Consider the following 25,056-nt stretch of genomic DNA (forward strand, 5'->3'; position numbering starts at 1 on the left):
TACATCATACGACATCAGAGTTGACTTGGACCAGTCTTTCGAAATCTGCGGTAGCAACAATAATGACGCACAGAGAGACGAGCACATTCAGACTTTCAAAGCTACTTTTCTCTGATGGCTACCAGCTTGCTGGTCGACATTGGCTCACTAAACAGGACATTTTTCTTCCTTTCCCATTAAATAGCTGCTGACTGCTGACTCGTGCAAACAGCCATAATCCTGAAACGGACTGCCCAGTGAAATTTCAAGGTAAACCTTTTAAGACTTTGGGAAGCCTGGTATCTCAGATAGCAACAGTGACCGCACTTCTGAACAGCTGTGGGGCTCTCTGTGACCTTCTGGGGTCATGACAGGGGATAGATAAGTGAAAATCTTAGTAACAGTTGACGTGAGCTCACAATGATAACCTGCTTGCAATATGGCTTCAGTATTTAAAGAAATATCTGCATTATAGCGGGATAAGATCTTTGCTTCAAGCTGAACTTTCACCCCAATATGGCGGCCATTGTGCTTGACATTCGGGACCCACTGACAATGTGAGCAGTTTGTTCCACAGGCTGGATTCCTTACCATCTGCCCCTTTGCCCTCGCATCCTCCAATTCTACTCTCCCCTCCCCTTCACTTCCTGCTGGTGCTGAAAGCACCCCCCTCAATGGGGATTTCCTTGCCCAAATAACCACAGAATGTTGAAGCCCTGGAAGAGGCCTTGTGCCAACATGAGATACAAGCTAATGGCATGGAACCATCCTTTTCACCTAGTTCCTAGGCAACATAGAGCTCGAGGTTATGCAACAGAGAGACACTATGTGCTGCATTATAAAGGACCAATCAGTCACAGAAAGAGGGGCAGATGTAAGCATTTGTAGATGTGGAAAGAGTTTAATTCTGCGTTACGCCATGCCACCTCTATGTGCCAAAGGTGTGTACCTTGCCATACCATACCCCTGCCTTCGATCCAGTGGTGCCTCCCATTCCATCAACCCGTCGGTCAGTGGTACCAGCCCGTGTTACCCCCAATGTGTCAATGTCACCTGCCATGCCGCTACCTTGCAGCATCTGCCATGGCATCCCTTGTTGCAATGGTACAACCCATACCCTACCAAACTCACGTGGATGAGCCCAGGACCAATTGCAAATTAGCCTTGGCACTAGAGTGCAGGTATCACAGCTCCAGCCAGCATTTGGAGAACCCAGACTGGTTTGTTCACTTATTCTCCACATAGTATTTTCCCTGACGCTGTTTGGAGCTCTGCTTGCTTCTGAGTCTGAGGGTTGGTCATTCTGTTTCTCGTACAGTTCACACTACGGCATTCTGGTGGAGCACAGAAAGAGTGGCATAGTGTCGGAAATGTCAACTTTCAAATAAGATGTCAAAGGAACACCCATTTTGTCCCTCTCAAGTGCCTGCGAAAGATCCCATAGAACAATTCAAAGAGGCAATTGGAAGCTCTTCCAGTGTCCTGGTCCACGTACACCCCTCAGTCAACATCACTAAAAATGAATGAGATGATGATCGGCAACATAGGGATTCCTCATGGGAGCATGCTGTCTGTACATTGACTGCTGCATTTCCTGCAGTTACTCAGAACGACTTCATTGGCTGTAAATCAACTCAGGACATCCTGTGGTTATAAAACAACTTGTAAACTTTTGTCTGAGGATAAGGGCTGTTTAAAGGTCAATAAAGTTTGATGCTCTCTCATCACCATGATTTATTATCGCACAGTAGGAATACACTCATTATTCTTAAACATTCAAGGAATGATGGCATCACTGGCTAGGACAGCATTTATTGCCTGTCCCTAATTGCCCAGAGGGCAGTTAAGAACCGACTAAGTTGCTGTGGGCCTGGAGTCATATGTCGGCCAGACCAGGTGAGGATGGCAGTTTCCTTCCCTAAAGGACATCAGTGAACCAGATTGGGTTTTTTTCTGGCTAACAGCGGGTTCTCAATTTCAGGTTTTTACTGAATTCAAATTCCACCATCTGCCATGGCAGGATTTGAACCTGGTCCCCAGCATGTGCTCTGGGCCTCAGGGTCAATAGTCCAACGGTAATAGTACTGGACCATCACCTCCCCCCGCTTTGTAATGCAGTACTGTCGTTCCCACCGTGAAAATGTCAACATACTGCACACGCATGTCAGAAATGTGAAGGATTGGACTGGTCACTAAAATAGTTGCTACTTTCCTGTATTCCATTCAGACGTTCTCTTCTTTCGATGCCCAGTGTTCAAAATGAGCCATTAACGTACCCACCCTGTGCCATTAAATATACATAGGAAAAAGATATTCCCACGATATTCCCACAAATCCCAAACCTATGCACCTCCCACTTGCACCCACCCCTCCTCCAACCCCAGCAAACATGGATGTATTGAGCAAACCAGTAAGGTAGTGCAGCCCCCCTCCCTGTCTTAGGGGAGCCTGTGTGAGTTTAGGGATAATTCCGGTAGATGGAGTAAGTCAGAGTTGGGTTTTCTTTTACATTAACCATGTGGGGAATGGTACAGAGAAGAAGAGGAGGGGAAGGAAGAAAGGAAACAGTTGATTTGCCTGCAGGGAGCAACCATTTCTCCGTGGTTACCTTGTCCTCCCATTGGTCCTCCCAGCTAACAGAGCTGCTAGCAGTGGAGTTGTAAGCTTGCAGCCTATAGGGTAGAACGAGACCAATCAATTGGAGCTGACACATCGGCTGAGTGTGTACATGCTTTTTCCATTATCAGCTCGACACTACAGCCAGTGAAGGATCTTCTTACTCTCCGAGTCAGAGGAACGAGAGGAATTTCCATTATTTACAATGGGAAGTGACTGCATTTGGCTTCTCTGTGAAGGAGAGCAGTTAACACTTTGCAGGCTCGTGTTAAACAGTGGGGCAAACTGCAGGAAGACCCGGTGCTTTCTAGCTGAGGTCTGACCGCGAGATTGCAGCGAACAGACTGCCCTTGTTTCTCTCCCGTGCTGAGAAAAAAAAATGCTGGACTCCCACAGGCTGTTTGGACTTGTTTGTAAAACCGTATTTACAGACAATCTGAAAATAGCATAACGTGGTTTCTATGGCGAAGCATTCGGGCTTCAGGTTGGGCGAGTCCAGAATTCTGCAAAACCTGATGTTGGACTTTGATCCAGATAGTAAGACTTTACCAGCAGGGCCCTCAACATGTCATTAGCAGCAGGAACCTTTCAGTAGGACATTGCAGTTTACATTCTCTGGCAGGACCTTGTGGTAGACCATTTCCAGCAGGACCTTGCAGTGCGTGCATACCAACAGAGCCTTGTGTACGCTTTTACAAGCAGGACTTTCAGTGTACCATTTCCAGTATACCATTAGCCACAGATTTGCCTGTCACTAGCAAAGCCTCACAGTACAACAGCACCAGCAGCGATGTGGATCACGCCATTACTGAACTTGGCAGTGACTGTGCACGAACTCACATTAATTGCTCACTTAGCAATATCCTGAATTGGATGGTTAATGCCGCAGTAACAGCGCAGATTTCTCACTGCAATCTTTTCCAAGATCATCGGGGCCCCAGGCCTGCATTGGCAAACTCTCCTTTACTCTTGTTCAGTGTTTGCAATGAGCTGCATCAAATTCCAGGATTATCTTGTGGCCAGCATTTGTAAATATACACATCCAGATTCTTTTAATCCATCGCACGGTGGATCTGTGGTTAGCAGGGACCCGGGCTCAATTCCACCCTCGGGCGATTATCTGTGTGGAGTTTGCACATTCTCCCTGTGTCTGTGCCGGTTTCCTCCGGGTGTACCGGCTTCCTCCCACAGGCTGAAGCAGTACAGGTTAGGTACATTGGCCATGCTAAATTGCCTGTAGTGTCCAGGGATGTGCAGACAAGGTGGGTTAGCCATGGGAAATGCAGGGGCTACAGGGACAGGGTAGGGGTGTGGGTCAGGGTAGGATGGGCTTTGGAGGGTTGATGTGGACTCGATGGGCCAAATGGCCTGTTTCCACGCTGTAGGGCTTCTATGATTGCTGTGTTCAAAGCCTGCAGTTCTGTTGTACAATTGAAGTAACAAATAAAGAGAATTCTAAATCGCTCTGGAGTAATGGAGCCATCAGATATTGAAGAGTTATTACACGTACGCTGGGGTCGTGAGTGCAGTGGCTCAGTGTAGCACTCTCACTTATAGAGCTTCTCAAGACTTACTCCATAAAATCTAACACTTCAGTGCATTGTTGGGAGCTGTTGTCGTTTGAATGAGATGTTAGATGACCATAAGATCATACTACAAAAGGGCAGAGTAGGCCATTCAGCCCAACAGGCCTGCTGTGCTGTTTAGTGAGATCATGGCTGAACCAAGGCCCTTATTTCTCCTCTAAGTCGGACAGAAACTGTCCGGTGAGATTGTTTAAAGACCTGGAGCGTTTTTGCTGTGTCCTGCGCATAAGCGTTAATGTATTTCGGGTAATATGTTCATTGTAGGGTAGTGTTTCTCTGGGAGTTTTCTGTGCACAGATTTCCTGTTGCAGTTCATACACCATTGCTAGGCCTTTTTTCACCAGAACGTAGGAGGTTGTGGGGTGACCTTATGGAGGTTAATAAAATCATGAGGGGTATAGATAAGGTCACTAGCAAGGGTCTTTTCCCTATGGTTGGGGTGTTCAAAACTAAGAGGCATATCTTTAAGGTGAGGAATGAATGTTTTAAAAAGCACATGAGGGGCAGTGTTTTTACACAGGGAGAGTTTAGAGTGTGGAATGACCTTCCAGAGGAAGTAGTGGATTCTGGTATAATTACATTTAAAAGATGTTTGGATAAGTTCATAAACGGGAAGAGTTTGGAGGGATATGGGCCAAATGCAGGCAGATGGAACTCATAGTCAGTGTGGATTGGGTGGACTGAAGGGTCTGTTCTTGTATTGTGTGACTGTATGACTCTATAACAGTGTTTACACTTGAAAACTACTTCATTGGTTGCAAGCACTTTGGTATGGATGGGGGTCTTGAAAGGTGCTATGGAAATTCGCTCTTTTTAACCCCACCATTCTTCACAATAAGTGGAATTTTTTTGTTAAAAACTCAATAAAGGAGGGTGATCTGTGTCAGTGAGCCAGCGAGTTGGGTTGGTCTCTGAAGCATGACTACATCTCTGGAGCTTAACTCAGTCAACCAAATTTCTTGAGCCTGGGAAAATCTGACAGTTATGTCCAGGCGAGGATGATCGGTCCCAGGAGATAAATATCTCTCAGTTTTTGGCTTGTCCTGGAAAGCTTGTGTCATGATCCCACCAAACCAGCTGTTTCCAGGATACCACTACACTTCCCTAATTTCCATCCCCTTCTCCCTGAGCGCTGATCTGCTACTGAAATATCGTCTTTACCTCCAGCAGAGTATTTGAGCTTGATGTAGTAAGACCTCCCATAAGGCAAGTGCTAAATGTGGGTAACATGAAAGATCCCATAAATGTTCATTCCAGCTGCTGATACATAAATATATTACAGTCACAGGCAGTTCATTGCCTGGGTACAAATTAAGCTACTCATGGTAGTGACTCTCATCAGAATGCCATACCTCAAATGGAGGATTTGGGGAGGGGATGGCCCAGTGGTATTACAGTTAGAGTATTAAGCCAGAAACCCAGGTAATGTGCTGGAGACGAAGGTTCAAATCCTGCCATGGCTGAGTTTGATCTCAAAAACAAATCTGGAATTAAGAGTCAAATGACGACTATGAAGCTGTTCTCAATTGTTGGGGAAACGTCCCAACTCATTCACTTATGTCCTTTGGGGACAGACACTGCTGTCCTTCGCCTGGTCTGGCCTACATGTGACTCCAGACTCACCGCAATGCTGTTAATTACACCCTGGACAATTGAGGGTGAACAATAAATGCTGGCCTAGGCAGTGATGTCCACATCCCGTGAAATGAGTAAATGTGGCCTGGTTAAGATGGAGTCTGAGACTTCTATACTCCTCGTCACGTATGTAAAATCATGCCTCTTAAAGATATACTCCACAGTAACTATAAGACAGAACACAACATCCCCCATTTCCCAAAGATAAAACAATGATCCCAAACATGGTGGTAAGTGGGCATGTGTTGCCAATTCAGTAATTGTACGATAAAATATTACAATAAAAAAATGGCAAACTTTGCAAGGCTAACAATTCAAACTTCAACTTCCTTGGAGTTCTGGCAACTCAGCCGATCAGGTGATCGGGTCCTGGTCTGGAGAGGTACACGTCATTCTTGTTGACCAACTGGTTTATCTTGTTGCTGGTTGCTGTCACTCAGCACAGTCATGAGAGGTTTCTTCCTCTTCAGGTGCATGATTGGTGTGTTGGACATCGGCCTGTTCTTGCACAGCATGGCACTAGAATCAGTAACTTTGTCTGACCTGGGGATATGTCTGTACATGGCATCTGAGCATAAATTGCACTGGAGATGGTAATCTCATCTGCATTGGTGTTGTGTATAAACACAGTGATGTGGTTTAAAAGTCCCATTTTGTTGCTCAACAGTTAATGATCAGTGACTTGAAAGAGCATGTCACCTTACAGAACTCACCAAACAAGCTAGACATTGCCAAGGAAATAAGAGAGTTGACCTGGTTGATCCAGCTCACTGCTTGTTCCAATTGACTTCCATGTTGGATACTGGGCAACAACATTTTGAGGCGCGATCCCTGGGCATCAGGTGCACAGACACTTCATCCAGCATCATTGCCATCACGAACACCTGGCACTGTACTGTTCACTGGCAGGGCACTCTTGAAGCTCAGGCTTGCAAAGCAAGACATGCCAGCAACTGGACGGGGGACAGGCAGCCAGCTTGCAGGTCGAGCACTATCTGCATGCTCACAGCATCCCTGTCTTGTCATGCTGCACCGTTCCAATGAGCTGTAACAGAAAGAGGAAACTCGCCTTAAAGCTCAGTTGTGCTCGGCCATAGGGCTGTGAGTCTTGGTGTCCCATTCTCCCTGTGCCGGCAGTTTCCAGGGTACACACACCAATGGATGCAGTGCTGGAGTGTCTGCCCCTCTGACAGACCCTGAGGGTGCTGGGTCTGGCTCTCCATGGACACAGGATTCATGGCACTGCTGCAGCTTCTGGGCAATGAAGACCCACCGTGTCCCATATAACCCTAACCCTGACCAACCCTAATCCTAAACTATCCTGTATGCCAATTCTGTTGCTATTGCATGGCCCCAGTTCTGATGAAGTCACTGATTGCTCGCACCCGCAGGGCCCTCTCCTGCCTCTCACTGATCACCCACACCCGCATGGCCCTCTCCTGCCTCTCACTGATCACTGACACCCGCAGGGCCCTCTCCTGCTGGGGATCTGGCTTCTGGCAGTCCACCCAGTCCCAGTGACCCTGGGGCATATCTCCATTGCCCAGCTGCAGAGCTGCTCCCACCACCCCCTGCTTTAAGTCTGGCACGGCGCCAGTGTTTGGGCAGGAGGAATCCAACCAGATTTTCCTCCGAGGCCACCATAGTCAACCCCAGGGGTCATGGATGGAACAGGCACAAATTTCTCCGCAGAAGACCTGAGCATTCCGGCGGAACTCGTAAGACCAAAGAAGTGGGGGCAGGGAGAGCTTAGAAATGGATGGCATGGACAGTGGGGTTACCGAGAGAGTTGCTGTGGAATGAAGCGGGGTATTCACTCAGTTAATGGAACATGGACGTCTTGAACTCATTCCTGAACTGGTCCAGGTCTTCTCCTGTGAGGGCCAGGATTCTCTCCTCGCAGGGAGTGAGGATATGGATATCGGGCAGTCCCCACCCATACAGGCTGTCTTACCTGTAAGAGATAAAAGAGAAGGAATGAGTGAGATTACAGTGGTCAGAGAGCTCTGGTTATAACATCCCGTTCTCCGACATGTTCACACGGAACTGTGTGCCAATGAACTGGGCAGCTTTGACAGTGCTCATTCAGGAGCCTTTTGTGGGTAGCATGGATGCAAATAGTGTTAGCTTTTCTCGGGTGGATATCTGCTGAGTGGCAAATTGGTTTTGGAATGATGCGTGCTAAGATAGGGCAGACAATGAAGGTAAGAGGTGCTTGGGGTGGGCAGGTAGTTGCTGAGGTGAGTTTTGTGCAATAGGATGAGGAAACTCAAAAAATCCCTCCAAAAACCTCGACTTGACTTGAATCTAACCAAGAAAATGTAAGATTCAGCCCTTGGATTTTCAAATGTAAGGTGTGAGTTAGAGACTGTCAAGCTGGATGTAAAGTTTTGTCCTTGGGCTACTCTTTGAGCACCCTGCAGATCTTATCTGGATCTTTTTGCTCTTCCATCAAATAAGGGGTCATATTGTGTTTTGAACACAATTTTAGATCAGGAGATCTCTGTATTTCAACTGTGAATATGTTTGACAGTTTTTTTTTACTCCTAATTTGGATACCAGGCTGACAGTTTACTATCAGAGATAATGGGAACTGCAGATTTACAGATCTGTACTCACAAGAAATTGGTGCTGTTAATTTTCCAAAAGCTTTGAAGATGAGGGCTGTTGTCTCGCAGATGTTCAGTGAGTTTTTCCAGGGTCAATTATCAACATCTCGGATGGTTTCAAACCAACTACCGTTGCTAGCGAGGATGTCCCACCAAATGCAGCAATGCTTGTGGTCGCTCCAATCCGTAAGAACTAAAGCTGGGGAAGGGTAAGGAGGGGTTAGTTCAATTGACTGAATGGCTGGTTTGTAAGGTAGCATGATGCCAACAGCAAAGGTTCAATAACCATGATGGACTCTCCTCAACCTCCCCTCCTCACAGGAGGTATGCTATCCCACCACCAGCCATCTCATGAAAGAGTAGCCTTGTGGTCTGGTTGGACTGTGGCTTGTTTTGTCTCAGTATTTGGGCAATTACTTAGATAAGTTGCAACAAAAAAAAACAGTCTTCCATCAGCATGTCATGCTGCAAGTGGCCCTGGTTAAGATAGAGCCTGAGACCTTTATTCCATCAGGCCACATGCTGTGATAACATGATGATTTGATGAGCATTGTCTCTGAAAGGTATACTGCGCACTGGCTGTAAGACATAGCACAACTCTCACCTCTGACAAGATTTTAATTTCTGCTCCCCCACTTGTCATTCTGATCCCTTCTAGACTTTGGCCTTCCCTGTTGTTGGCGCACTGGATTTGTTAGACATTCCCGGTATGATTGTTCTTCCCAACGCCTAATCAACTCCCCCAACTCCCTCAACCAACACCTCTCTTGCCTTCTTAGATCACATCCACGGTCAACTCTCTCAAACTCCATGGCTTTCGAGCCACCTTAATAAAGGCAAGATGTGGCGAAGGCTGGAGGTCTGGAACACAAACAGCATCCAGGAGAAATTCAGTAGGTTCTGGCCGCATCTGCAGAGAGAGAAACGGAGATAACATTTTGTGCTTGGCGTGGAAGGTGTCAGAAATTTTTAAAATCTCCTTTTGAGCGCAGCGATACCCTGGATACTACATTTGTTTCTCATTATAAGCCCAAAGAGGAGTCTCTGGGTTCTGGAAGCAATGAGAGGAAGGAAAATCTTATCCCTAATGTCAAGGAACTGAGTTTGCGAGGAAAGATTTCTGAGAATTTGGGTGCTTTGACATTGAACTGATACACATGAAGTATTCTATCGAGATATAGAAGCTAGTAATTAGCCATTATATTTTTGTTCACAATTCATCGTAAACAACTATTGCAGGAAGGGTTTACATACCAAATCAGTAAATTCTAGACCAAGGTTAGGAAACACAACTCTACTCACATAGTAACCAGCAATGGTCACTGTCCACAGTCACCAAACTGATGCAAAAGCTCTTGAGCCATTTGAAATGTCGTTAAGCTGCGAGGATACATGCTGATGGTTGGAAAGTGGAGAAAGTTAGACAAAATAGTCACTACCCAACATGCCCCCCCAAAACTCCCCACCTTCACTTTGTGACCAACAACATGAATGATTTCACGATTTAATGCTGCATGTTCTCAGGCACTTCCCTGACTTAGGAGTGATAATGGCAACACCCAGAAATATCTCACAGATCTACCATCTCACGTGAGGGTGCGGACAGGAGTTGGCCAAGGAGATAGGAGGGGGAGAAAAAGTATCAGTAAAGAACAGGATAGAAAACACAGTACCCAACCATTGCCGCATTTACTTACAGGGCCTAACTGAGGGTAAATTGGTAGCTTCATTTCCAGCATTACAGCAGTGATAACAGAAGTTGCTGGAAAAGCTCAGCGGGTCTAGCAGCATCTGTGAAGAAAAAGTCAGAGTTAACACCTCGGGCCTGGTGACCTGAGGAAGGATCACTTGACCCGAAACGTCAACTCTGTTTTTTTTTCACAGACGCTGCCAGACCTGCTGAGCTTTTTCCGTTTTTCTTCCTGATTAGCAGTATCCGCAGTTCTTTCGGTTTTTATTACAACAGTGATGATGTATTTCACTGGCTATGTCATGTTCATGTCAGGTCATGAAACATGGAAAAACACAGGAAGTAAGAGTAGGACTGGGCCAATCAGGTTTTAGAGCCATCCTGTACGATCATCCAACTCTGTACCCAGTTCCTGCTTTCCCTCCAGGCTATTCATCCCTTATAACTAACTCCTTCTTGAAAACATTCAGTCCATTTGTTTCAGCTCCTTTTCGAGACAGGGAATTCTACAGAGTCTAGGTGACGACATTTTCCCTCATCTCAGCCCTGAATGGCCTACTCCATATCCTGAGGGTGTGATCCCTGGGAAAAACGCTTTCCTTGCTTGCCCTGCTACAATTTTACCCATTCCTGTGAGATTTTTCTAAACCCCAGTCCTGACCAATTCAATCTCTCCTCATACACCAACCCAGCCGTCAAATGAGACCGGTTTGCTGAGTGAGGCACTTCAAAACTGCAAGCCTTCTATTTCGCACACCCCCCCCCCTTTCAAGTTGTTGGTTTTTACATCTCTGCTCCCCAGCGTTCCTCCATCATTCCCAGAAGAGGTTCCTCCTTTAGCTGGTGGGGCTGACCAAGCTGCCAATCTATCCGCTAGGCCGATAAATCATGTTGGCTTTCTCACTCATGACCCCGCTTCCAGACAACTGCAGCTGGTTGGCTTTGGCGACTTCTATTAAAACTGGTGGAACTCAGCCAGCAGTAAAAGGAACTCCAGCAGTTGTACAATTTAAACTGTAGGCCTCTGCGAGTTTGTCCAGTCTTCCCCGCACCCAAAGAACAGGTCAAACCAGACGAAGGAAAGGAGGAGAGAATACTTGCTTCTGGCACAAGAGATCGATCTCCGCGTTATGAATGGCTCTTGTGAGAGTTAAATCTCTGTTGTACATTAGGGGCTGTGTGGTGACTCAGAAATTAAGCCGTAGCATGTCGACAAAGATGGCCTCAAGTTTGATTTCCTGTTGGCTGCTTTCAGTCAGGAGTGCAATTTTCTATAAAAGATTTGGAAAACAAAACAAAAAAAATCAGCCTGAGGCTTAAATTCTAATCAGCGTCAAGTCAGCTCACCGATGTGCACGGGAATTCAACTGTGCTGCCTTCTTAGCTGAATAGCCTGCTGAGACTTACTGTCAATGGATGGGAAATGGGCATCTGCTAACCTCGAGATTGTGACGCATTATATGTGGTGCTCCCCGCTGAGAGGGGAAGGGAGCCATGATCAAGTAGTGCACTTTTTATACTCTTTAACTGTCCCTTGCTCATTTCCCACAAGTTCTTACGTGCCACTTGGGGGCGTTATATTTGACTTTCTGTTACTGCTGGACCTTCCAGGGATGTTAATGATTTATTCCTCCTGGAAGAACAGTGGGGCTGAATCACTTCCTGTTTGAGGGATCTTCCTCTCTCACCTGCTCTCTGTATAGTGCCTGTACTGTGACATGTAGCCAGAATGCAGAGAGGTCAATATGACCTGTGTATGTGGCCACTGTCCATTTTACTTCTTTGAGCAGGAACTCCTGAGCAGCCGAGGTCGGTGAATACACTGACGCGATCTTTGAGGAGGGAGGGTTGCGCTGTGATGCATTAGCCTGCCAACTCTCCTCCCGGGCTCACACTCATCATACGTGGTCCATCAGAGTCAGGAAGACACCGCGAGGCCATGTCGAGAGGTATGAGACAGGGGCAAAGTCAGGACAAGATTTAAGAAGGTGGAACGGGCAAAGCGAAAGGCAGAGGTAGTGACAAGCAAGGAGAGAAAAGAAATTTAGACCATAAGACCGTAAAGATGTTGGAGCAGAAATTAGGCCATTCAGCCCATCGAGTCTGTTCCACCATTCAATCATGGCTAATAAGATTCTCAACCTCATTCTCCTGCTTTCTCCCCATAACCCTTGATCCCCTTGACAACCAAGAACCTATCTATCTCTGTCTTAAATGTACTCATTGACCTGGTCTCCACAGCCTTCTGTGGCAGTGAATTTCATAGATTGCCCACTCTCTAGCTAAAGAGGTTTCTCCTTGTCTTTGTTCTAAAAGATCTTCCCCTTACCCTCAGGCTATGCCGCCTCGGGTCCTAGTCTCTCCTACCAATGGAAACGTCTTCCCAACATCCACCCTGTCCAGGCCATTCATTATTCTGTAAGTTTCAGTTAGATCCCTCCTCATTCTTCTAAATTCCATCGAGTATAGACTCAGAGTCCTCAAATGTTCCTCATATGTTCAGCTTTTAATTCCTAGGACCATTCCTGTGAACCTCCTCTGAACCTGCTCCAGGGTCAATACATCCTTCGTGAAGTTGGTCTCAGTATTCCTGAGGCGTTGTCTTGCTCTCACTTCTTTGGCCCCTGTCATCTACCGGTAACTTGTACTTGTATAGCTGTTCCAAAGGGATTTGCAACCAATAGAATACATTTGAACTGCACTGTTCCTTTTAAACAGCACATGTCCTTGCCAATATTTATCCCTCAACTATTCACAAAACCAATAATCTTGTCCTTACCACATTGTCATTGTTGTGGATCTTACTATGTGCTGATTTAATTCACATTTCTGATATTGCACCAGTGAGCAGATTTCAGAGTTACATGGCTGTAAAGAATATCACAAGCTTATGAAGGTGCTACTTAAATGGAAGTCTTCCTTTCCAGCACTGAATATGAGACAGGAGAGAGACCTTATCTACAGGGATAAGCTCAGTTGACGTGCTGTTATCTATAAGGTTGTTACCATCGTCGCAGAGGATGTTCTTTAAACCCCAGTTGTCAGCACCAGCAGCACCCTCAGTAGAATATATCTGGTGGGATCAGACTGAGACTATGTGTCTTTGCTGAAAGTCTTCACCTTGGGCTTTCCTCATTTCCACACGAGACCAAATCTCTTCCCCTTGCCCTTCCCAGCTCCTCATAAACCATTCCCCCTGTGAGTGGAGTGCTCAGTAGCTGGACTGCAGAGAGCTCTGTAAGCTCCTGTCTGCTGTGTTTCAGTGACAGTCAAGAGTAGGATCAGAGACTCCTGGTATCTCTGTGTGATCAGGAGGGTACACCGGTCTGTTGGCCCCGTGTGTTTGCAATTGGCTCTGGACGATTATTTACACGTTACTAAAGTTTTAAAGATCCTGAGAGTTAACTGACATGGTTAGTAGTATTTCCGGAGCTCTGAAGGGTCATTGTTAGTGCATCGAAGAGGTTTTATTTTTGGATACCACAATTTGGCACCAGTATTGGGTGCCTCTGGTGAATGTTAGAATGGTGCATTTCTGTACTTTGAGCGTGTGTGTGTGTGTGTGTGTGTGTGTGTGTGCGCACGTACACACATACATGCACTGGTGCTGCATGCATGTGAGGGACTGCATTTAAATGCTGCTTTGTGCACAGGTCAGGCTCTGAGGGTGGGCAGTCGTTACTTCAAAGAAACCACATTACTGTCAAGGGTTCACTGACTACAGACGACGTGTGCACACTACAGTCCACACTCATATATGCACACACTCATGTATGCACGTACAGACACATGCGAGTTTATACATACGTGCACACGCAAAGATACACACTTGCACAGATGCACATACACACTTCCAATGTGTGCATACATGCAGAATCCAGCTACACACAGACGTATGTGCACAGCTGAGAATATACATGCCTAGCACACATGCAAGCACACACACACTAACATATTCACACAAACATGCACACATACAAACATGTACACACAAACTTGTACGTACAAACATACATATGTAAGAACATACGTACGCATACAAACATGTATACATATAAACATATATGCACACACACAAACATGCACATGCACACCTATGTCAGACAAACATGCACATGTGCAAACACATATCACACACAAACACACACATGCATGCACATACATATATGTGCACACTGAAGTGTACAAACGCAAGCATGCACACATTACAAGCATGCAAATACTCTCACACCCATAAGCATATACAGACACAAGCACACAGACACCTTAAACATTCTGCACAGGACCACCCTCACAAACTGGCAGCAGTATGTACCATCTCCAAGATGGACTGTCGCAACATAGACAAAGGCAGCGAGACATGGGAATGCCACCACCTGAAAGTTCCCTTTCAAGTCGTACATTATTTTGGCTTCGAAATATATCACCGTTCAATCTTGTTGGTGAGCCAAGACCCTCGAACTCCCTAGACAATAGCACTGTGGGTTCACCTAGCCCACGTGGACTGTGGCGGTTCAAGAAGACTGCTCAAGGGTAATTAGCAACAGGTAATCAATTCCCAGCGACACACCCTGTAAATACAATAAAATGAAATTTGCAAATACACACACACACACACACACACACACACACACACACACACACACACACATACATAAATACTTGTGTGCACACACGCCTATTAGAATGAAGCTTTCCCTCTTGGCTAATGTCCCCTTTCTGACAGGAGATTGGCCAGGAATGGATTGAGATTCCTGCCCAAGTTGAGCACCTCTTTATTTCCCTTGGAACTCTGTCACTCTTTCCACACTGGAGAGAAGTTTAAAATCCTACATCTTAGACACCAATATGCATTATCAACCTTAGTGACACCCCATTAAAAAAATTTGATCCATGTCTTTCAGTTCGAGGCCTTTGGATTCATCAGCACATAGCATTGTAGAGCATGGAAACAGACCCTTCGGTCCAGCCAGTCCATGGTGACTGTAATCCCAAACTAAACTAGTCTCACCTGCATATGTTTGGCCCATATCCCTCTAAAACTTTCCTATTCATGTATTTATCCAGACGTCTTTTAAATGTTGTAACTGTACCCACATCCACCACTTCCACTGAAAGTTCACTCCACACACGAACCACTTTCTGTGTAAAACAGTTCCCTCCCATGCCTTTTTAAATCTTTCTCCTTTAAATCTTTCACACCTTAAAAGTATGCCCCTGGTCTCAAAACCCCTCACCCTAGGGAAACAGCACCTGCCATCACCTTATCTAGAACCCACATGATTTTATAAACCTCTATAAGGTCACCTCACAACTTCCTACGCTCCAGTGAAAAAATTCCCAGCCTATCCAGCCTCTTCATATAACCCGAGTCCTTCTTTTCTGGCAACATCCTTATAAATCTCTTCGGAACCCACTCCAGCTTAATAATATCCTTCCTATAACGGATGATCAGAACTGTGCACAGTATTCCAATGTCCTGTACAACCTCAACATGACATCCCAGCTTCAGGTCTGAGCAATGAAGGCAAGCATGCGAAATGCCTTCTTAACTACTACTGAAAGACCTCCTTCTAACATTCCAGGGAATCTGACTGCTTTGGCCGCAATCACTAGGGATCAGACGGGATCCACCCCGGTTTACAGCTAGCACTTTCAAATGTAGGGACTTCCTGTGAGTGAATTCTGAGACACTCTTGGGCTTCTGTGGCTCAGACTGTCATGGAACTGTTGGTGGAGTATTTCCACTCTCTGGTTACATACTATTGGAGATAGTTTAATAAATCAGGTGTTATAATGTACGACTCTTGATATAACAGTCACTTTAGTCCCTTTACCTTTCCATGAAAAGAAGAAAATCCATTTATGCAAAGCTTTTTATGAATTCAAGGTTCACCCCGAAGCACTTTCCAGCTAATTAAATGTGTTTTAATGTGTAAATGCAGTTGCAATGCAGGAATCAGGGCAGTCAGATTGAACAGCAGTGAAATATCCACTTTTAGTGATGTTGGTGTGGAGAGATAAATGGACTGGGATAACAGAGAGCAACCTCGACCTGAAAGTTTCATGCCTAATTCTAAAGATGCATTCCTCTGAGATCTCCCTCAAGACTGCAGTATCAGCCTCAATTGTGTGCTGAGGGCTGAGGCAGCGCTAACTCTGTATCCGTCACCAGAAATGAGTCTTCCCAGGAGCAAGGTGATGGTGAGCTCTCATTCAAAGGTTCTCACATTGGAACTTTAAATAGGATGGGCTACTTCAGCAGAGGTTAGGGACTGATTGGTGCTAATGCCAACAGCCATCTGGATTCTGATCAGTCCTATAAGTAAAGAAAAACCAGATCCAATCTCTGTGATATGGCTTTGCAGCAAGGCCATAGAAGTCAAAGGGCAGTGTTTAAAGTTTAGTCCGCCAACATCTCAAACCAACTTTTTAAAAAAAATGTAGACCTTAACATATTTAAAATTGCAGGGCACCCTAAAGAAACAACTTTAATTTCTATGCATATTATAGACCTTACATGTAAGAGCATTGTATATATAGAGGACATAATGATCAGTTAGTGCTGACAGAGAGGAGGGACCCACTCCACACCCCAACTAATCGGCCATACACCCAACATTGGCAGAAATATAATCTACTGATGTTCAGAGTTCAGGGGAACCTGCTCAGTGTCACACAATAGGGAGAGGCACAGTCCTTCTCACACAGTCAGGCCAGTTTAGAGGGCATTTTAATCTGCAATGAGGAAACAATGTTGGACCTGATCTGGAAACATCTAACTCTTCTTTAACAAATAATTCAAGTTCATGATAAGCCTGAAAAGAAGGAGTTTTGCATTTCATCTCGCCCATTGTAGAAATATCCCCGTACTGCAATGGAGCAATGGCAGAGGAATTTGATATTTGACACATCATATACTGATTGCCTTGTTCAATATGAAAACTGAGCTTTGTTTTTGATGAGGAGAAATGTCTTCACCCGGAGAGTTGAGCAGTTCTCTGTCACAGAAAGTGGTTGAGGCCAAAACATTGAATGTTTTCAAGAAGCAGCTCTTCAATCTTAGGGCTAATGGCATCAAAGGAGAAAGTGGAGACAGGGCACTGAATTGGATGACCTGCCCACAGTCATATTTAATGGTGGAGCAGATTCAAAGGGTTGAATGACCTAGTCCTGCTACTTTCTAAGTTTGATCTATCTTGTTTCTGAACTGTGAGTGTTCAACGGTGAGATATGAAAACTGTGCAATTCTCTTAGCACCGAAACATCTCACCATTCAAAGATTAAACTGAAAATTAGCAATAAAAGCATGAATACCTTTCAGGATTTCCAAGCGTAACTGTTGCCAGTGTTTTGACTATCGCCGCATCCAAGTAATTGACTTTGCGGAGAAGTTACGTCGGATTTAGTTACCAGTGGTATCCTGGTTGACTGTGACCTCTGGAACTCCACATACAACTTGGCAACACATTTTGTTTCTTTGAAGCCTGGCCCACTATCGGATTAATTGAAACCGAATTCTCGAAGTAATACAATAACCTTTAGGAGCTGAGACTAAACATCCATAGATAAATAAAATTCTCTCTGTGAGAAAACTCAGAGGAAGTCTGTCAGAATTTCGCCATGTGTAATAAAATCATTAGCCAATTCACTAGAGACACCGAGAAAATATTTCCGCTTGTAGGAGAATCCAAAACTAGAGGGACACAAAAGATAGGACAGTAACCAATAAATCTGAAGAGGAACTCAAGAGAAAACCTCTTTGTGAAGAGAATGGTGAAATGTAAAACGTGCTACCGCAAGGAGAAACTGCATAAATGCATGAGAGAGATCAAGATAGAAGGATAGTATGAGAGGGTTAGATGGAGAGGAACAGGGATGTTTGTATAAGCATGGAGTATTTGAGTTAAATGACTTGTTTCTGTAACATGTATTCAACCTAACTCCATCTCCTAAATAGACCGCAGAAGCACTTTAGCCCTCTGAGGGTATTTGTTAGTTTAGGACCAACTTTATATTACACAGAGCCCAAGAGGAAAGTCTATATTATCGTGCGTCCATAAGTATGACTTTGCTCTCAGGGTTAGCTGGAATTTTGTTCTGGCAATTGGTTCGTTTTAGCTGGATTTTCCTGGCAGCTGTAATGGACTAGCTGAGGACTCAGGCCCTTGTGTTGTGAGTGGGGCCTCAGTGAAAGGCTACCCAGCAGCTCCTGAGGCCAATGGGGGTGTTTAAGGGACGGTTAGGAAGATGGCAGAGTGAGTATTGCTGTAAGTGGCTAGGTAGCCACTTGTTAAAATAAGGTCAGAGCAAATGAAGGGAATTTGTGAAGAATTACTGTTTTTCTACACAGAGTAACGATCTGTTTTGTGTTGACACTGGCTGTCCAGTATATCGTGTAAGGCTGCTATATATAAAGGCTGACAATCTAAGGCTGCTTTGTTGCAAGCAATATTATAGGCCCTGTTTAGCCTGATATGGCTCTATGTCATTTTGATCAGATGACCTTAGATTCAGTTCCATGTCTCTGCTGGTAACCTGTCTCATTTGGCTGGTGAATGTGGCTGGCCTTACGATCTGATTATGAGAATGGTTTCATTGGATTATTATAATTTTGGAGCCCACAATGACCCTACCAATGAACAGGATCTGGGTGCGGTCTTGTTAAAGTGCTAAGAGCAGATTGGCAGTTTTCAAAGTAAAAAATAGCATGGAACCCATTTCCTATGTGGGAGGGGTTCTGTGGTAATAATGATTGCACCCTCTAATTTATGCTGAACTTTGCCAATTTTGCCCATATGATGGGACCGAAAGGGACAGCAGCATGAACGAATTTTCACAGATACGCGATGCTGAGCTGACTGCTGAGTGGTGTGATAAATCCTGGGAGAAACATCGATACTTGTATACCCCTTCAGCTGCATCCTGCAGAATCATCACAAGCAACACCAGATCCAATAGATTACTGCGGCATGCAGGCACTGCTGTTGTGCAAGTGGAAGCAGCAGCCTTTTGATTTGCGAACAGTTAAATCCCACCAGTAGGGCCGAAAAAGATGTTAATCTGAAGATATTGACCAGTGCACTTGCAAACTTTCATCTCTCCAAATCCCTAGTGGCTGTATGGAGATCCCTTCCGGCCCTGATCCAGGAGCCAGCCTGTATAGCACTGTTTGCAATTATAACAGGGACTACCATGGGTGCCTATACTGTAACGGTGACTATATGTCAAAGATAAACTACTTCTTCACCAATAAATTGCCCTAAAGTAGTGAAAGGAATTATATAATTACCAACTGTTTCTTCCAGTCATATCTTCCCTAATTCACATGTTAGCACACTGCACCTTTTCTGTGCTAGTACTTTGCAGTCGTTTCAGAACAATGTCACTCACAGCTACAAATCCATGTTTTAAGCTGTTACTATAAAATGGTGTACAAGACTCCTAATGTGGGAAATTACAGTACATCTAGAAGGAAGCAGTTGGCCCAAGTGAGTAAACAGAGAGTGCGGTTGCTTTGATGTTGGGAAATGGTGTTAAACAAATCATTGTGTAAATGAAGATCAGTCAGTCATTATGAATATCCAGCCAACACAAATGAATGCCAGAAAGCTTTGTGGATGTCCCGCATGATTTATGCTGGCTGTCAAAACCAAGATTACCCCCACTGCCCAATCAAAACTGGACTTAGATCTTAAGAGTGACTGCACCTCTGAGTGATTGAACTGAGCTCATTTTTGCATTTTGTGTGTGTGTGTGTGTGTGTGTGTGTGTGTGTGTGTGTGTGTGTGTGTGTGTGTGTGAGAGAGAGACAGAGAGAGAGAGAGAGAGCAGGCGGCACAACTCCCCCTCCCATTCCTCAGACGACATGTCCATCCTGGGCCTCCTGCAGTGCCACAACGATGCCGCCCGAACAGCAACTCATATTCCGTTTGGGAACCCTGCAGCCCAATGGTATCAATGTGGACTTCACAAGCTTCAAAATCTCCCCCTCCCCCACCGCGGTCACGTTGCGGCTGTGTAGGGCATTGGTTAGGCCACTTTTGGAATTCTGCGTGCAGTTCCAGTCTCCCAAATATCGGAAGGATGTCTTGAAACTTGAAGGGGTTCAGAAAAGCTTTACAAGATTGTTGCTGGGATTGGAGGGATTTAGCTACAGGGAGAGGTTGAATAGACTGGGGCTACATTCTCTGGAGTGTCGGTGGCTGAGGGGTGACCTTGTAGAGGTTTACAATATCATGATGAGGGGCATGGATAGGGTTAATAGCCAAGGTCTTTTTCTCACGGTATGACAGTCCAAAACTAGAGGGAATAGGTTTAAGGGGAGAGATTTAAAAGAGTCCCAAGGGGCTACTTCTTCACACAGAGAGTGTTGTGTCTATGGAATGAGCTGCCAGAAGAAGTGGTGAAGGTGGATACAATTACATTTAAAAAGCATTGAACCCCTACAGCATGGAAACAGGCAATTTGGTCCATCAAGTCAACACTGATCTTCTTAAGTGCATCGCACCCAGACCCATCCCCTTATCCCTGCATTTCCAATGAATGATCCACCTAACCTTAGCGTGGCAAATCCACCTGACCTGCCCCTCTTTGGAGTGTGAGAGGAAACCCATGCAGACGGGGGGAGAATGTGCACGCCCAAGATATAGATGGTCACCCAAGGCTGGAATTGAACCAGGGTCTCTGGCATTGAGCCATCGTGCTAGATGGGCATGTGAATAGGAAGAGTTCAGAGCGATGTAGGCCAAATGCGACTAGATTAATTTGGATATCTGGTTGTTCTTGATGAGTTGGACCGAAAGGTCTGTTTCTGTGCTGTACTACTCTATGACTCCATCTTACCCAGACCGACCAGGCCCCCTACTACCTCTCTCCTCTACTGTTCTTCAATCGGGGTGGTGCCCTCTGCCGTAGCCCTTCAGCAGCAGCTGAGAATGAAGCATGTAGAGAACTCAGAGCTGAGCCTGTGCCGTTCACACATTGCTCATTGCTGGCTGTCCGCGGGTGTGGACTCTACCTGGTGAATCATTCATTCACCTTCAGGAGTTCACAGCAGTTCAGCTTAGATAGTGTCGCCCTGACGCCAGGAATTTCGTTGGTGGCAAATGTGGAAAGAGTGCAAGTCAGAGCACAGCGTTGTTTGTGGATTGTTGTCAGTGAGTTGAGGTGAAGTTGGGGGTATCTTGCTTCACCTGTCACCTTTTCACAATAGCAGTGACGCATGCTGTCTCAGAGACATATGTATGATATATACAGGATATCCCGTTTGTACACAGCTCACTAATAATCCGGGACAGGTACAATAGTGAAGGTAAGGAACTTTGTTTAATCTGCAAACAATCAATAACAGATGAACTGTAGCCTGCTGGCAAAGCTTGTCCTGGTGCATTCCACAAACAGGTGTGACTCAGACCTGGCGAAGTGAAGCACACCCTCAGCATGTCTGAGAAGTGCTGCCTTCCAGGGCAGGCAGGCTGGTACTTCAGGGGAAATATAGCCGGATCCAGCAATTTGGAGAGATCCTGCTCACTCCCTCTGGCCTCCGAAGGGCGGGCCAGAGAAAGTTTTAACTGTTTTCTTTCTGAGGCCAACACAGCCGGTGGACTGGGGGCTAGGGAGGGCTGCAGCACAACACGGTTTGAGAAGCTGGAGGAATTCCTGATTCCACACCCGAGCAGGGCAGCCATCTGTGGCACAGTGACTCGGAAACTGGTCAGGCTAAACTTCCCCGTCTGTGCCAATCCTGAACTGTGCGGTGTCACAGCAGCTGTTTCAAATGAAGGTGCACACATCCTACACACCCCACATCCTCATGCTCTGTTGGCTAAATAACAATGGCTTAAATTCAACTTCTTCAAAACACATCCAGATTAGAGAACATAACCAAAGAGCACCCCACATTTATTCATGGCCAGTGAAGTTTCTTTTCAAATGTGGTCACTGTAAGTATGGGACAATACACAAAGGCCCAGCGACCTGTTTTTACTGACTTTGCATCAGAGATAATGGGAACTGCAGATGCTGGAGAATCCTTGGTTTGGAAGAGAGTGTTCAGGAAACAGACAGAGCATTCCTGCTTTAATGTGGATGGTGCCATGGGATGATTCGCAATGATGTCAGAGGGCGGTTGGGTTGAATGGTTTACTGCCTCATCTGGAAGGGATCCTGAAGATTTGACCTTTTATTTTGTGAAGGTCTGAGCTGAGGAGATGTAAGTGCCAGTGAGTGGCCTTGTTTAGCTGTTTGTGTGTGTGTGTGTGTGTGTGTGTGTGTATATGTGTGTGTGTGTGTGTGTGTGTGTGTGTGTGTGTGTGTGTGTGTGTGTGTGTGTGTTTTTGTGTGTGTGTGTGTGTGTGTGTGTGTGTGTGTGTGTGTCTGTGTGTGTGTGTGTGTGTGTGTGTATATGTGTGTGTGTGTGTGTGTGTGTGTGTGTCTGTGTGTGTGTCTGTGTGTGTGTGTGTGTGTGTATGTGTGTGTGTGTGCGCGGCGAATCTGCAAGAAATACTTTCACAGGACAGACTGACAGGAAACTCAACACCAGGTTACACATACACCAACATTCAGCAAAGCTACACAACCAGCACCACCCCATTTCAATACACTCAGATAGAGAAGGATATCAGTTTAACTGGGACAAAGCTACAGTGCTAGGAAAAGTGAGGCCAAGACAAATGCGAGAATCCCTGGAGGCTGGTGTTTTCAACCACTGATGCAATTAACAAATATTTTGAAATAAAACCCATCTACATGTTGCTACGGTCCAAAACCGGAAACCGGCCTGCCCACCAGGACAGACCAGAACATGTAAATACAGAGGAGAACAGAGCAACAGTGCTTCAATGGCGGCTACACAGCACTGATGATGTTGCTTAGAATGGAGATAAAACATTTGTATGAAAACCAGTCAGCTTGGCGAATCAAACGTCAGTTCCAAACACAACCTGAGCTACAGAGGGGTCACTGTTGGAGTGAGGGAGGGGGTCACTGTCAGAGTGAATGAGGGATCACTGTCGGAGTGAGGGAGGAGTCACTGTTGGAGTGAGTGAGGGGTCACTGTCAGAGAGAGTGAGGGGTCACTGTCAGAGTGAGGGGTCACTGTCAGAGAGAATGAGGGGTCACTGGCAGAGAGAGTGAGGGGTCACTGTCGGAGTGAGTGAGGGGTCACTGTCGGAGTGAGTGAGGGCTCACTGTCAGAGAGAGTGTGGGGTCACTGTCAGAGAGAGTGAGGGGTCACTGTCGGAGCGAGCAAGGGGTCACTGTCGGAGTGAGCAAGGGGTCACTGTCGGGGTGAACGAGGGTCACTGTCTGGCTGAGTGAGGGGCCACTGTTGGAGTGAATGAGGGTCACTGTCGGTGTGAGTGAGGGTCACTGTCTGGCAGAGTGAGGGGTCACTGTCGGAGTGATCGAGGGGTCGCTGTCGGAGTGAGTGAGGGGTCACTGTCAGAGTGAATGATGGGTCACTGTTGGGGAGAGGCATCACTGTCAGAATGAGTGGGGGTCGCTGTCAGAGTGTGCGGCCACAGTCGGAGTGAGCGATGGATCACAGTCGGACTGAGTGAGGGGTCACTGTCTGACTGAGCGAGTTGTCACTGTCAGAGTGAAAGGTCACTGTCGGAGTGAGTGAGGGGTCACTGTCAGAGAGAGTGAGGGGTCACTGGCAGAGAGAGTGAGGGGTCACTGTTGGGTTGAGTGAGGGGTCGTGGTCAGAGTGAGGGGTCACTGTCAGAGAGAGTGAGGGGTCACTGTCAGAGTGAGGCATCACTGTCAGAATGAGTGGGGGTCACTGTCAGAGTGTGCGGTCACAGTCGGAGTGAGCGATGGATCACTGTCGGACTGAGTGAGGGGTCACTGTCTGAGTGAGCGAGTTGTCACTGTCGGAGTGAGAGGTAACTGTCGGAGTGAGAGGTCACTGTCGGAGTGAGTGAGGGGTCACTGTCAGAGAGAGTGAGGGGTCACTGTCGGTGTCACGGGCCACGGTCAGATTGAGTGAGGGGTCACTATCGGAGTGAGGGGTCGCTGTCAGAATGCGTGTGGGGTTACTGTCGGAGTGAGCGAGGGACCGCTGTCGGAGTGAGTGAGGGGTCGCCGTCAGAGTGAGGTATCACTTTCAGACTGAGTGAGTGGTCACTGTCCGAGTGAGCGAGGGGTCACTGTCGGAATGAGTGAGGGGTCATTGTTGGAGTGAGTGAGGGGTCGCTGTCAGAGTGAGGGGTCACTGTCGGGGTCAGTGAGGGGTCACTGTTTGAGTGAGTGAGGGTCATGGTCGGTCTGAGTGAGGGGTCACTGTCGGAGTGTGTGAGGGGACACTGTCGGAGTGAGGGGTCACTGTCGGGGTGTGCAAGGGGTCACTGTCGAGTGAGTGAGGGGTCACTGTCGGAGTGAGGGGTCACTGTCAGGGTGAGTGAGGGGTCACTGTTGGAGTGAGTGAGGGTCATGGTCGGTCTGAGTGAGGGGTCACTGTCGGAGTGTGTGAGGGGACACTGTCGCAGTGAGGGGTCACTGTCGGGGTGTGCAAGGGGTCACTGTCGAGTGAGTGAGGGGTCACTGTCGGAGTGAGTGATGCGTCACTGTCAGAGAGACTGAGGGGTCACTGTCGGAGTGAGTGAGGGGGCACTGTCAGAGTGAGCGGGGAGTCACTGTCGGAGTGAGTGAGGGGTCACTGTCAGAGAGAGTGAGGGTCACTGTCAGAGTGAGTGAGGGGTCACTGTCAGAGTGGGTGAAGGGTCACGGTCAGAGTGAGTGAGGGGCCACTATCGGAGTGTGCGAGGGGTCACTGTCGGAGTGAGGGGTCACTGTCGAGGTGAGCAAGAGGTCACTGTCGAGTGAGTGAGGAGTCACTGTCGGAGAGAGCGAGGGGTCACTGTCGGAGTGAGTGAGGGTCACTGTCAGGGTGAGCGGGGAGTCACTGTCGGCGTGAGTGAGGGGTCACTGTCAGAGA

General features: G+C 46.6%; 1 protein-coding gene across 2 annotated transcripts in view; it reads left to right on the plus strand.

Moving 5' to 3' along the window:
* Window positions 1-25,056, plus strand: part of creb3l1 (cAMP responsive element binding protein 3-like 1) — a 139,996-nt gene that overhangs the window by 35,764 nt on the left and 79,176 nt on the right. The window contains exon 1 of one of the 2 annotated variants that reach the window (XM_059651849.1): window positions 21,294-21,429. The exons of the other annotated variant lie outside the window; for it this stretch is intronic. The gene's annotated coding sequence lies outside the window, so the exon portion shown is untranslated. Of the gene's footprint in view, window positions 1-21,293; window positions 21,430-25,056 lie in introns of those variants that run through there. 2 annotated transcript variants of the gene reach the window in all.

The sequence above is a fragment of the Stegostoma tigrinum genome, chromosome 17 (assembly GCF_030684315.1).
Source record: "Stegostoma tigrinum isolate sSteTig4 chromosome 17, sSteTig4.hap1, whole genome shotgun sequence".
Taxonomy (NCBI): Eukaryota; Metazoa; Chordata; class Chondrichthyes; order Orectolobiformes; family Stegostomatidae; genus Stegostoma; species Stegostoma tigrinum.